Here is a 12,521-nt window from a genome sequence, read left to right on the forward strand (position 1 = left end):
CTGTCGTTCAGAAACTGGGAGCAGGAATTCCGAAAATGTCAATGAAAACCCAATAAACTGAGAGGACAACCAATTTACTTGTAGATAATCCCAAACAAAACCATGAAAATTGTAAAAAAATGCAAGATACTTATAGTAAGACATAAAAACCTGGTAAAGGAACCCATTTTATTTATAGTTTTAAAATGAAGAAACTGAGAGGATGAACGAAATAAAAAATGCAAGAAATTGATAGTTTGAAATAAAAACTGGTAAAGAACTGCATTTTCTTTTTTTTTCTTTTTAAATGAAGAAACTGACCGGATAAACGAGAAACTGGGAAGAGAGCCCAACAATTTAGAGGAAACACCAACGACCAACAGGGTAAGCCAAGCAAGTGTATGGGACATCTCAGGCAGCGGTGTAAAAAACACAAGCAGAAAAGGAACTCTAAAAATCCACGGGATGGAAAACAGAAACTGAGAGAAAATTCGAACAAACTGATTTATGTAGCCAAGAAATTGGGACAGATTCCCTGGAAAATAAGATCCTGCGACACAAAGTGAGGAGCAAAATCCAAGAAACAGAGGCAGAAACGGAAGAGACGGTGCTGTCAACGGAGAAAAACTGAGGGATGTTCTGTGAAAAGAGAAAAACTGATAACCTGGCAAGGCAAACCCAATAAATTGAGAGGGAAAGAATCAGGAGAAAATTTTCATTGATTTCTTTAAATGGAGGAAAAGAGCATCTGGCCAGTTTGGGGATTGAACCCAGGACCTTGGCGTTATTAGCACCACGCTCTAACCAGCTGAGCTAACCGGCCACTTACACGAAAGCAATGCAAGATATCCTTCATGTGATCACGTGCAAATGCTTGTCAACACTGCCGTTCAGAAACTGGGAGCAGGAATTCCGAAAATGTCAATGAAAACCCGATAAACTGACAGGACAACCAATTTACTTGGAGAGAATCCCAAATAAAACCATGAAAATAAAAATAAATGCAAGATACTTATAGTAAGACCTAAAAAACTGGTAAAGAAACTGATTTTATTTACAGTTTTAAAATGAAGAAACTGAGAGGATGAACGAAAAAAATTTCAAGAAATTGATAGTTTGAAATAAAAACTGGTAAAGAACCGCATATTATTTTTTATTAAATGAAGAAACTGACCGGATAAACGAGAAACTGGGAAGAGAGCCCAAAAATTTAGAGGAAACACCAACTACCAACAGGGTAAGCCAAGCAAGTGTATGGGACATCTCAGGCAGTGGTGTAAACAGACACAAACAGAAAAGGAACTCTAAAAATCCACGGGATGGAAAAAAGAAACTAAGAGAAAATTCGAACAAACTGATTTATGTAGCCAAGAAATTGGGACAGATTCCCTGGAAAATAAGATCCTGCGACAAAAAGTGAATTGCTAAATCCAATAAACAGAGGCAGAAACAGAAGAGGCAGTGCTGTCAACGGAGAAAAACTGAGGGATGTTCTGTGAAAAGAGAAAAACTGATAACTTGCAAGGCAAACCTAAAAAAATGAGGGAAAGAATCAGGAGCAAAATTTTCATTGATTTCTTTAAATGAAGGAAAAGAGCATCTGGCCAGTATGGGGATCGAACCCAGGACCTTGGCGTTATTAGCACCACGCTCTAACCAGCTGAGCTAACCGGCCACCTACACGAAAGCAACGCAAGATATCCTTCATGTGAGCACGTGCAAATGCTTGTCAACACTGTCGCTCAGAAACTGGGAGCAAGAATTCCGAAAAATGTCAATTAAAACCCGATCAACTGAGAGGACAACCAATGAACTGGGCTTGGACCCAAAATAAAAACCATGAAAATAAAAAAAATGCAAAAAATTGATAGTTTGACCTAAAAACTGGTAAAGGACCTCATTTTCTTTTTTTTTCTTTTTAAATGAAGAAACTGACCGGATAAACGAGAACCTGGGAAGAGAGCCCAACAATTTAGAGGAAGCAACAAGTACCAACAGGATAAGTCAAGCAAGTGTGTGGGAAGTCAAAGGGAGTGATGGAAACTAACACATACAGAAAAGGAACTCTATAAATCCAGGCAATGGCTAAAAAAAACTGACAGAAAATTCAAACAAACTGATTGATGTAGCCAAGAAATTGGGACAGATTCCCTGGAAACTAAGATCCTGCGACAAAAAGTGAATAGCAAAATCCAAGAAACAGAGGCAGAAATGGAAGAGGCGGTGCTGTCAACGGAGAAAAACTGAGGGATGTTCTGTGAAAAGAGAAAAACTGATAACCTGCAAGGCAAACCCAATAAAATGAGGGAAAGAATCAGGAGCAAAATTTTCATTGATTACTTTACATGGAGGAAAAGAACATCTGGCCAGTATTGGGATCGAACCCAGGACGTTGGCGTTATTAGCACCACGCTCTAACCAGCTGAGCTAACCGGCCACTACACCAAAGCAACGCAAGATATCCTTCATGTGAGCACGTGCAAATGCTTTTCAACACTCGCCAAGGGCCCGGTTTGATCCCGGTACTGGCCAGGTTTCATTTTCTCTTCCCATTGTAAGAATAAACGAACTCAGCTCTCGTAATATTGTAATTTTTCTCAATGAAAATAAATAACTTGTGATAATTAAATGAGTGAAATATGCTTGTCCATCCTCATGGTCAAACCCTCACAAGACTACGGAGGGAAAGATAACACAAACAGACATTGAAATGAAGCGTCACACGCGGGGGAGTGAGAATGATTAAATGAAGGAAGATGTTGTTGTGCAGGCTATGATGTTTGATGTCTCTAGATCAGTGGTTCTTAACCTGGGTTCGATCGAACCCCAGGGGTTCGGTGAGTCGATCTCAGGGGTTCGGCAGAGCCCCCGCCACGGAGGTCCGGACACACTTGAATTATTGTGTAAATTTGTGATGACACACACGGCCCGCTTGGCCATCACTGGCTGCAGATGATCATGCTACACTGCTTGGCCAATCAGCGCTGCGGGGAATTTAGTGCGTACTCAGTAGTCAACGTGTGACTGTTGTTGTCGTACGTCGTGTGATTTCTTTAATATTTTATCCATAATAACTATGTCGGGCAAAAGAAGAAAGTGGTCGGACGAATATGTACAACATGGATTCTCATGTATCACGGAACGTGATGGGAGTGAGCGTCCTATCTGCATGATTTGCAACGCCAAGTTGAGCAACTCTAGTCTTGCACCGGCAAAACTAAAGGAACACTTCTTGAAGCTGCATGGAGACGGGGAATACAAGAACACAACACTTGCTGAATTCAGGGTGAAGAGAGCCAGATTCGATGAAAGGGCCACTCTGCCTGCTCTTGGATTTGTACCTGTTAACAAACCGATCCTGACAGCATCGTACGAAGTTGCTTACCTGATCGCAAAGCAGGGCAAGCCACACACCATTAGTGAAACACTTGTGAAACCAGCTGCATCAAAGATGGCGAATCTGATACTCGGAACAGCGGCCGAAGGTAAATTATCCCAAATTCCCCTTTCAAATGACACCGTCAGTGACAGAATAGAAGACATGAGTAAAGACATCTTGGCTCAAGTAGTCGCGGATCTGATTTCAAGCCCGGCAAAATTCAGCCTTCAACTCGACGAAACCACAGACGTTTCTGATCTAAGCCAGCTTGCTGTTTTTGTACGCTATGTGAAAGACGACATGATAAAAGAAGAGTTTTTATTTTGTAAGCCTCTTACAACAACAACGAAGGCAGCCGATGTGAAGAAGCTTGTGGATGACTTCTTCAGAGACAACAATCTTTCATGGGATATGGTTTCTGCAGTTTGTACGGACGGAGCTCCAGTCATGCTGGGAAGAAAGTCTGGTTTTGGTGCGCTAGTAAAGGCCGATGCACCACACATCATTGTGACGCATTGTATTCTGCACAGGCATGCGTTGGCAACAAAAACCTTACCTCCAAAAATGACAGAAGTATTAAAAACTGTGGTGGAATGTGTGAACTATGTGCGAAAAAGTGCTCTGAGGCACCGCATCTTCAGTGAGCTGTGTAAAGAAATGGGCTCTGAATTTGAGGTACTTCTGCTCCATTCTAATATTCGGTGGTTATCCCGGGGACAGGTGCTGAATCGTGTTTTTGCCATGCGTGTGGAATTAGCCCTGTTTTTGCAAGAGCACCAACACTGCCATGCAGATTGCTTCAAAAATCCTGAGTTCATTCTCATTTTAGCGTACATGGCTGATATATTCGCAGCTCTCAATCATCTCAATCAGCAGATGCAGGGTGGTGGAGTCAATATCATGGAAGCGGAAGAACACCTGAAGGCTTTTCAAAAAAAGCTACCGTTATGGAAACGACGCACAGAGAACAATAACTTCGCAAACTTCCCGCTTCTGGACGACTGTGCAAGTAAGATCGAAGATGTGTCTGGAATCGGAGATATTTCTGTATCCACGGAACTGAAGCAAACAATTGCCACGCACTTAGATGAGCTTGCAAAGTCTCTCGACGGATATTTCCCTACAAGAGAGTCATATCCAGCATGGGTGAGACAGCCGTTCACGTTTGCTGTTGAAACAGCAGATGTCAATGATGAATTCCTCGACGAAATCATTGAAATTCAGCAGAGCCAGGTTCAACAGCAACTCTTCAGAACAACAACGCTCTCAACGTTTTGGTGTCGACAAATGAACAAGTATCCAGTTATTGCTAAGAAAGCCCTGGATTTTTTTATACCATTTGTTACAACATATCTTTGTGAGCAATCCTTTTCGAGGATGCTGGACATAAAAACCAAGAAAAGGAACAGACTTTGCTGTGAAAATGACATGAGAGTGGCACTTGCCAAGGTGAAGCCACGCATATCTGAACTGATCTCTCAAAGGCAACAGCAGAAGTCACATTGATTTCCAGGTATGTAATTTGTTGTGAGTTTATGCATTGTGTTGGTTTTATTCTTTGAACAAGGTAATGTTCATGCACGGCTCATTTTGTGTACCAGTAAAAAACATATCTATGTCTTGAATTTGAAAAAAATCACATTTTATTTTTCACTAAAGAGGGGTTCGGTGAATGCGCATATGAAACTGGTGGGGTTCGGTACCTCCAACAAGGTTAAGAACCACTGCTCTAGATGGCGTCATGTGTAATTAATTCGTTCGAATGTGACAGGAAGCACGGCTGCCTCAGCTGTTGAAGGCACAAATATGAAAGCGAATTCATCACAGCGTTAGGTGTCTCTTTTCCGGCCTTTACGCAACCTTGTTTTAGAATAAAAAAAACCGGTCTGATAAATAATAGCAACTCCATAGTATATAGAAAGGTTTTCCTTTGAAATCGCATGGTTACTCCAACAGTTATCATGCCAAAAAGAAAAACCCCACGCTCGCCACAGTTGTAAACAGACAGACAGAGCTACTGTCTCTGTTTCAAGGTTTAAGGCAACCCATTTTTTTATCAATGTGTTCCGTTCGTTGTCGAATCGCAACGCTACAATTTCGAAACTTTTCTTTCGGATTGGATCATCCATGTGAGCGTCATCGTGCCAGGAACCACAGCGCCCACCGTACCCACAGACGGACAGAGCTAAGCCACTGCTACTTTTGAAAAGGACACTTGTGCTGGTGTACTTAAACCTCTTTACACTTTGGTTCTTTCGGTAAACTCACGTAGGTAGAAAGCTTCAAATCAAGATTAAACTTCTTTCTTCATTTTCGTTGTCACCGCTCGTACACCACAGCAACACTCATCATCAGCACCAACCCTGTCCCCTCCTTTCAAAGTCCCAATTTGAAACCTACCTCTCTGCCCCTTCTCCGCCAATCACCGTTCTCCGATTTCCCGCTCTTCCACGATCCACGCCAATCCGAATCAGTGTCATCCAATCAGGTCGGTGCTCACGGCCCCGACCTCCATTCCCTTGCCCGAGCGTGCCACGTGCCGCGCGATGTCGGTCACGTGACCACCAAAACCTTGCCCTGGTGCATCCTGCGTGTGCGTGGTTGATGTGTGAGGCGCATTGTGATGTCGGGTCCCGGAAGGCATTCGTCTTGTTTGTGCGGTGCGAGTGTGTGAGGACGGATAAGGGGCCGTCCATAAATGACGTCACGCACCTAGGTGGGGGGAGGGGGGGGTGGTCAGACATTTGTGACGATGTGTGACGAGGGGGTGTGGGGGGGGTTTGAGAAATGTGACGTCACATCAAAATGCGCAACTTTAAATAAACATAGACAACACGTTCTACTTAATTAAATAGACTTTTTTAAATAAATGTTTTCTCCTACAACATCAGAGTGCACATTAAATACGCACTACAATGACAATAGTTTAAAGCGATTTGAAGCATGTTTTATATATATATTTTTGGGGGGGGGGGGGCAGAGCTTTGTGACGTCATATTTGAGGGGGGGGTCTGACTTTTTGTGACGTCATGTGACGAAGGGGGGGGGGTGGTCAAAAATCGTCCAAAATCGCGTGACGTCATTAATGGACGGCCCCTAAGACATCCTCTCCACTTTCTCTCAGTATATATTGGATTTCCCTCGTAGTTTTTCAGTCTCTCTCTCATTGTATAGGACATCCCGCTCAGTTTCTTCTCGGTTTCTGCTTCTGTCTATTGCATTTTTGCTCTCACTTTTTTTGTTGGTGTGGGTTTTTAGTTACGTGCAATTATGTCTATGGGTCTCTGTGTGAGTCTATGGGTCTCTGCGTGAGTCTATGTGTCTCTGGTCTCTGTGTGAGTCTACGGGTCTCTGTGTGAGTCTATGGGTCTCTGTGTGAGTCTATGGCTCTCTGTGTGAGTCTATGGGTCTCTGCGTGAGTCTATGGCTCTCTGTGCGAGTCTATGGGTCTCTGTGTGAGTCTATGGGTCTCTGTGTGAGTCTATGGCTCTCTGTGTGAGTATATGGGTCTCTGTGTGAGTCTATGGGTCTCTGCGTGAGTCTTTGACTCTCTGTGTGAGTCTATGGGTCTCTGAGTGAGTCTATGGGTCTCTGCGTGAGTCTATGGCTCTCTGTGCGAGTCTATGGGTCTCTGTGTGAGTCTATGGGTCTCTGTGTGAGTCTATGGCTCTCTGTGTGAGTATATGGGCCTCTGTGTGAGTCTATGGGTCTCTGTGTGAGTCTATCGGTCTCTGTGTCAGTCTACGGGTCTCTGTGTGAGTCTATGGGTCTATGGGTCTCTGAGTGAGTCTATGGGTCTCTGAGTGAGTCTATGGGTCTCTGTGTGAGTCCGAATCCGTTCAATCGAATTATCTCTCATTTGTTTTTTGTTGTTCTTGCTTCTCTCGTTTTTTTATAGTTTATTTGCACTTTGTTTTTTTCGGTAAAGTCACGTATAAATAAGAAATAATAATTCTAGATTTGAAGCTTCCGTGACTTGCAAGGATCAATACTCTTTGGTTCTATTCGGTAAAGTCACGTAGGTAAAAAATAAAACAACAACAAAAAATCACGACGTTTCGGCCACAGCACAAGCGGCCTTCATCAGGTGAAGGGACCAGACTGTCCTCACCTGATGAAGGCCGCTTGTGTTGTGGCCGAAACGTCGTGATTTTTGTTGTTGTTTTATTTTTTTACCTACGTGACTTTACCGAATAGAACCAAAGAGTAAGAAATAATAAAATAACATAATAGCGTACGACGTTTCGGTTGCAACACAAGCAGCCTTCATCAGGTACAGAAGAGCTGAAGTTACGAGAGAGAGGAAACACATAACCCCAGATGTATATACGGACACCCAAGTAGGGGGGAACTAACACAGATACAACAGGGGACACAGAGAGAGAAGCAAACCAAACAAACAGGGTTTAGCAAAATTTGGAAACCATATAAAGCAACACAGACGGTCGGTTTCCAAATTTTGCTAAACCCTGTTTGTTTGGTTTGCTTCTCTCTCTCTGTATCCCCTGTTGTATCTGTGTTAGTTCCCCCCTACTTGGGTGTCTGTATATACATCTGGGGTTATGTGTTTCCTCTCTCTCGTAAATTTAGCTCTTCTGTACCTGATGATGGCTGCTTGTGTTGCAACCAAAACGTCGTACGCTATTATGTTATTTTATTATTTCTTATTTATTCCGTGACTTTTACCGAAAAAAAACAAAGAGTAATTCCTACAGTGACGAAAGCTTCGAATCAAGTTTATTTGCAGGTTTTTTTGCTTTTATTTACACTGCTGCCTTGGATTTCCCACGCACTTTCTTGGACTCATCTTCTTTTTACTTGGTGTTCCCTCAATTTCTGGGGTTTTCTTCCACGGGAAGAGTTTTGTTGGGGGGGATGGAGGTGTTACGCACCCCCCAAACTGGAAACCTTCATTGATTTAGTTTCAGTAGTTTACAATTACCAAAATTGATCAATTTTATGCACCCACGATTCCTAATATGAAGGACAAAGCAAACCCCTGCCACCTCCAATATAAAAGTCAAACTACGCCTATGTTTTCTTTCCAGTTTCTTGGGTTACCCTCTCAGTTTCTTCCTTTTAAAACCAAAAGTAAAATGCGTTTCTTTCTCAGTTTCTTAGGACTAACTATCATTCTCGGGTTTCTTTCTCAATGTCTGGAAGTTATTTTGTTTTCCATAAATAGAGGGTTTCTTCGGTTAAATTGCAGTAATATAAATGTGTCGTTAAACCCGCCACCACCCGGCACAGTCAATTGGTATGGTTTGTCACGTAAACAAAACGTGGAAATTCGTTAGTATATTCTTGGTTCTTTCGGTAAAGTCACGTTGAAGGGAAACAATAAAATAATAAATATATAAAACAATAAAATTCTCACGACGTTTCGACTGTAACGCAAACAGTCATCATCAGGTGTGAAAAACCAACGGCGTTACAGTCGAAACGTCGTGAGAATTTTATTGTTATATATATTTATTATTTTATTGTTTCCCTTCAACGTGACTTTACCGAAAGAACCAAGAATATGAATCACTGCAGTCACGAAAGCTTTAAATCAAAATTCGTTAGTAGTTCAGCACACATCGGTGTGTCAGAATAAACCCATAACATTTACAATTTGAGTACCGAGCCGTTATGCTGGTAATTACAACCAGCCTCATCAGGAATTTTGTTTCCCTCCTGGTTAATTGGGTGTCCTCTCAGTTTATCGGGTTTCCATTCACATTTGTTGGGGGATTCTCTCTCACAGTTTCAGAGCGAGAGTGTTGAAAGGCATTTGCACGTGCTCACATAAAGGTTAGTTCACCTGGTTAGAGTGTGGTTCTAACAACGCGAAAGTCCTGGGTTCGATCCCCGTGTTGGCCAGCTGCTGCTTTCCCTCCAATTAAAAAAAAAATCGACTAATTCAGCTCGTGATACTTTCTCACTTTATTGGGTTTCCCTCGCAGGTTTTCATTTTCGTTAAACTCGCCACTATCCGACACAGCCAATTTGTGAGGATTGTCACGTGAACAAAACATGCCAATTACTAATTCAGCTCTGCCTGTGTGTTGGAGAGTCAATCCACAACATTTACAATTCGAGTACCGATGACGTTTTGCCGGTAATTACAACCAGCCTCTTCAGGTATTTTGTTTCCCTTCCAGTTAATTGGATCTCCTCTCAATTTGTTGGGTTGCCATTTATATATTTTGGGGATTCTCCCTCACAGGAGGCAGGGGTAGATGGTGACAGTAGGCAGGGATGGGTAGGTGGGTGCGGACAGTAATCAGGGTAGGTGGGGACAGTAATCAGGGTGGGTGGGGACAGTAATCAGGGTGGGTGGGGACAGTAATCAGGGATGGGTGGGTGGGTGGGGACAGTAATCAGGGATGGGTGGGTGCGGACAGTAATCAGGGTGGGTGGGGACAGTAATCATGGTGGGTGGAGACAGTAATCAGGGTGGGTGGGGACAGTAATCAGGGTGGGTGGGGACAGTGATCAGGGATGGGTGGGTGGGGACAGTAATCAGGGATGGGTGGGCGGGGACAGTAATCAGGGTGGGTGGGGACAGTAATCAGGGATGGGTGGGTGGGGACAGTAATCAGGGATGGGTGGGTGGGGACAGTAATCAGGGGTGGGTGGGGACAGTAATCAGGGATGGGTGGGTGGGGACAGTAATCAGGGATGGGTGGGTGGGGACAGTAATCAGGGATGGGTGGGTGGGGACAGTAATCAGGGGTGGGTCGGGACAGTCGGCATTGGTGGGTGGGGACAGTAGATCCTGTCTAGCAGTGTGCCAGTGTTGCAAGATGGCATAATCGATTGCTTATATTCCGGTTATGCTCGTGATGAAATTACTTTGTGCGTTATGAGACCTCCTTTGCCAGTAACAAGATATAGTGATAGGTTTTACCCTTTTAACTGGCACAAAAACCGACACCTTTATTCAAGGCATCATGTTTGCAATAACCACAACACGAGCAGTCAAAATGCAAACAAAAGAGACAACTCTGATAATGATGATGGCACTGTCCTTGAATTTGATTGGTCCACACCCGAGCTTTTCTTAGAGCCTAGTCTCCACTGGTGTTGGACCAGAAGACGCCAGTTAAAAGGGTAAAACCTATTACTATACTTTGTGCGTGTTATCGATTATTTCTTAATCATGTTCAGTTATATTTTTACAGCACAATTAGAGTCAATTGATACTCATCACCGAAGGTTCTGTGAGATGTCACCAATGAAGGTTCTTATTGACACCCCTTGCATATATTCTATCCATTTACACCTCTCGATTCTTTAGATTCTCACCTCTGTGGGTCGTGTGGATGTTATGGTAGATTCACATCCTGAATGTGTTCTAATCTCGAGAGATGTTTCGACATTCAGACCAAGGCCGTAGCCATGGAGTCAACATTGGGGGGACCAAATCTTCCAGGGAGTCTGGGGGTCCCAACCCAGAAAATAAATCAAAATTTTAAAAAGTAATTTCCTGCCTAAAATATTAAAAAAATTCACTAACACATAGGATGTACTTTCATTTATAATAATGTCTAATAGTGTATTGTATTACATTGCTATGTTTTTACTTTTTTACCGTTTCTTGTTTCATTAATAAAGTACAACCATAACCACAATCATATAAACATAAATATATGCATTGATTTATATGAAGAGAAGTTCAGATATTGTGGCCAAGGTTTAGCAAATTGCTTATTTATTTATTTATATAGCATAGCTATTGATTTTTGTATACCAAAATAGTGGGGGGGGGGGGGGGAGGGGGCATTTTTAGCATATTTGAATATTGGGGGGGGGATGTAATGGATGTGTCCCCCCCCCCCCCCATAAGTATACATATATAAACACCCAGGTCTGTCATTCTGTGACTGTCATTGTGTGATTAACGCGGCACGGATTGGTTGAAGTGCGTCACTTGACCGCGAGCAAGCAGCCAACCAGAGGTGCGCCCCTCACAAACATGTACGCCCCCCAGGTGGTGTTGTGGGCAGCTGATCTGCCACCACGCTCACGGGCCGACAGGGGTGGGGGCTGAAGGGGAGGGGGACCCCCCCCCCCCCACCACTTCCTAAGACCCCTTAATATGGGATATTGCAAATAATCCTAACAGTTATTTCAGTGATTAATAAGTCATAGTTCATGGAAGTGAATGTAAATATCACAAATAAAGTTTAAATACATTTTTATTCATTCACATTAAAGTTACATCGCGGGAAGTGAAAGCCGCGTAAAGCCGCTCTTATTCGACTTATTTAAAGTCCTCAAGTACAGCAAAGCTTGTACTTACTTTCTCGAACAGATGACGCCAAAAGGCGTCATCTGGTCGAGCACCAATTGGGTCGAGGCTCAAAAGAAAGCCGTCCCTTGGTGTGGACCAATCAGTTTCAAGGACAATGCCAATATATTATCATAGTATGTTTTTTGATTTAAAGCTTTCGTGACTGCAGGAATTCATATCCTTAGTTTTTTCGGTAAAGTCACGTTGAAGGGAAACAACAAAATAATAAAATATATAAATTTATGCAAACCAACACACCTGAAGACGACCGTTTGAGTTATGGTCGAAACGTCGTGAGAATTTTTTATTGTTATATATATTTTATTATTTTGTTGTTTCCCTTCAACGTGACTTTACCGAAAAAACTAAGAATAAGTATGTTTTTTTGTTTGCATTTTGACTGCAGGTATTGTGGTTAATGCAGACGTGAATCCTTGTAAAAAAAAAGGTTTCAGTTTTGTTGCCAGAAAAAAAGGGGAAAAACCCTATTATTATTATTATACAGCAAAGCCGTTCGCGTTCATTTTACAGTACTCTACGATAATACTTTTCAATAATACTTTTGACGGTAAAACACACACTTGCACTACACACACATCTATTACGTATGGACATAAACACACGGTTCTAATTACATTAGTACTGTAGTTGTTTTGGTGCTTAAATCCACTGCTGGATGAAGGCCCACCACACGTTGTGCGAGTGGATCGTAAGGATTTACTTGACCGGTCTGTTGGGGGCGCCGCAGGCTGTGGTTGTTTGGGGGGGTGCCTTAGGCGCCCCCCCCCCCAAACAACCCAGTATATTTTGATTTAAAGCTTTCGTGACTGTAGGGATTCATATTCTTGGTTCTTTCGGTAAAGTCACGTAGAAGGGAAACAA

General features: G+C 42.7%; 3 non-coding genes across 3 annotated transcripts; all 3 read right to left on the reverse strand.

Annotated features, from left to right (window-relative positions):
- Positions 1 to 728: 728 nt before the first annotated feature.
- Positions 729 to 802, reverse strand: TRNAI-AAU (transfer RNA isoleucine (anticodon AAU)). Its single transcript has one exon. It is a non-coding gene; the product is annotated as a tRNA-Ile (tRNA).
- Positions 803 to 1,580: 778 nt separating this feature from the next.
- On the reverse strand, positions 1,581 to 1,654 carry TRNAI-AAU (transfer RNA isoleucine (anticodon AAU)). The gene has a single exon. It is a non-coding gene; the product is annotated as a tRNA-Ile (tRNA).
- A 688-nt stretch (positions 1,655 to 2,342) lies between these two features.
- TRNAI-AAU (transfer RNA isoleucine (anticodon AAU)) lies at positions 2,343 to 2,416 on the reverse strand. Its single transcript has one exon. It is a non-coding gene; the product is annotated as a tRNA-Ile (tRNA).
- Positions 2,417 to 12,521: the final 10,105 nt, after the last annotated feature.

The sequence above is a fragment of the Petromyzon marinus genome, chromosome 75 (assembly GCF_048934315.1).
Source record: "Petromyzon marinus isolate PM22_M1 ecotype Great Lakes invasive population chromosome 75, UKy_Petmar_22M1.pri1.0, whole genome shotgun sequence".
In the NCBI taxonomy this organism is placed as follows: Eukaryota; Metazoa; Chordata; class Hyperoartia; order Petromyzontiformes; family Petromyzontidae; genus Petromyzon; species Petromyzon marinus.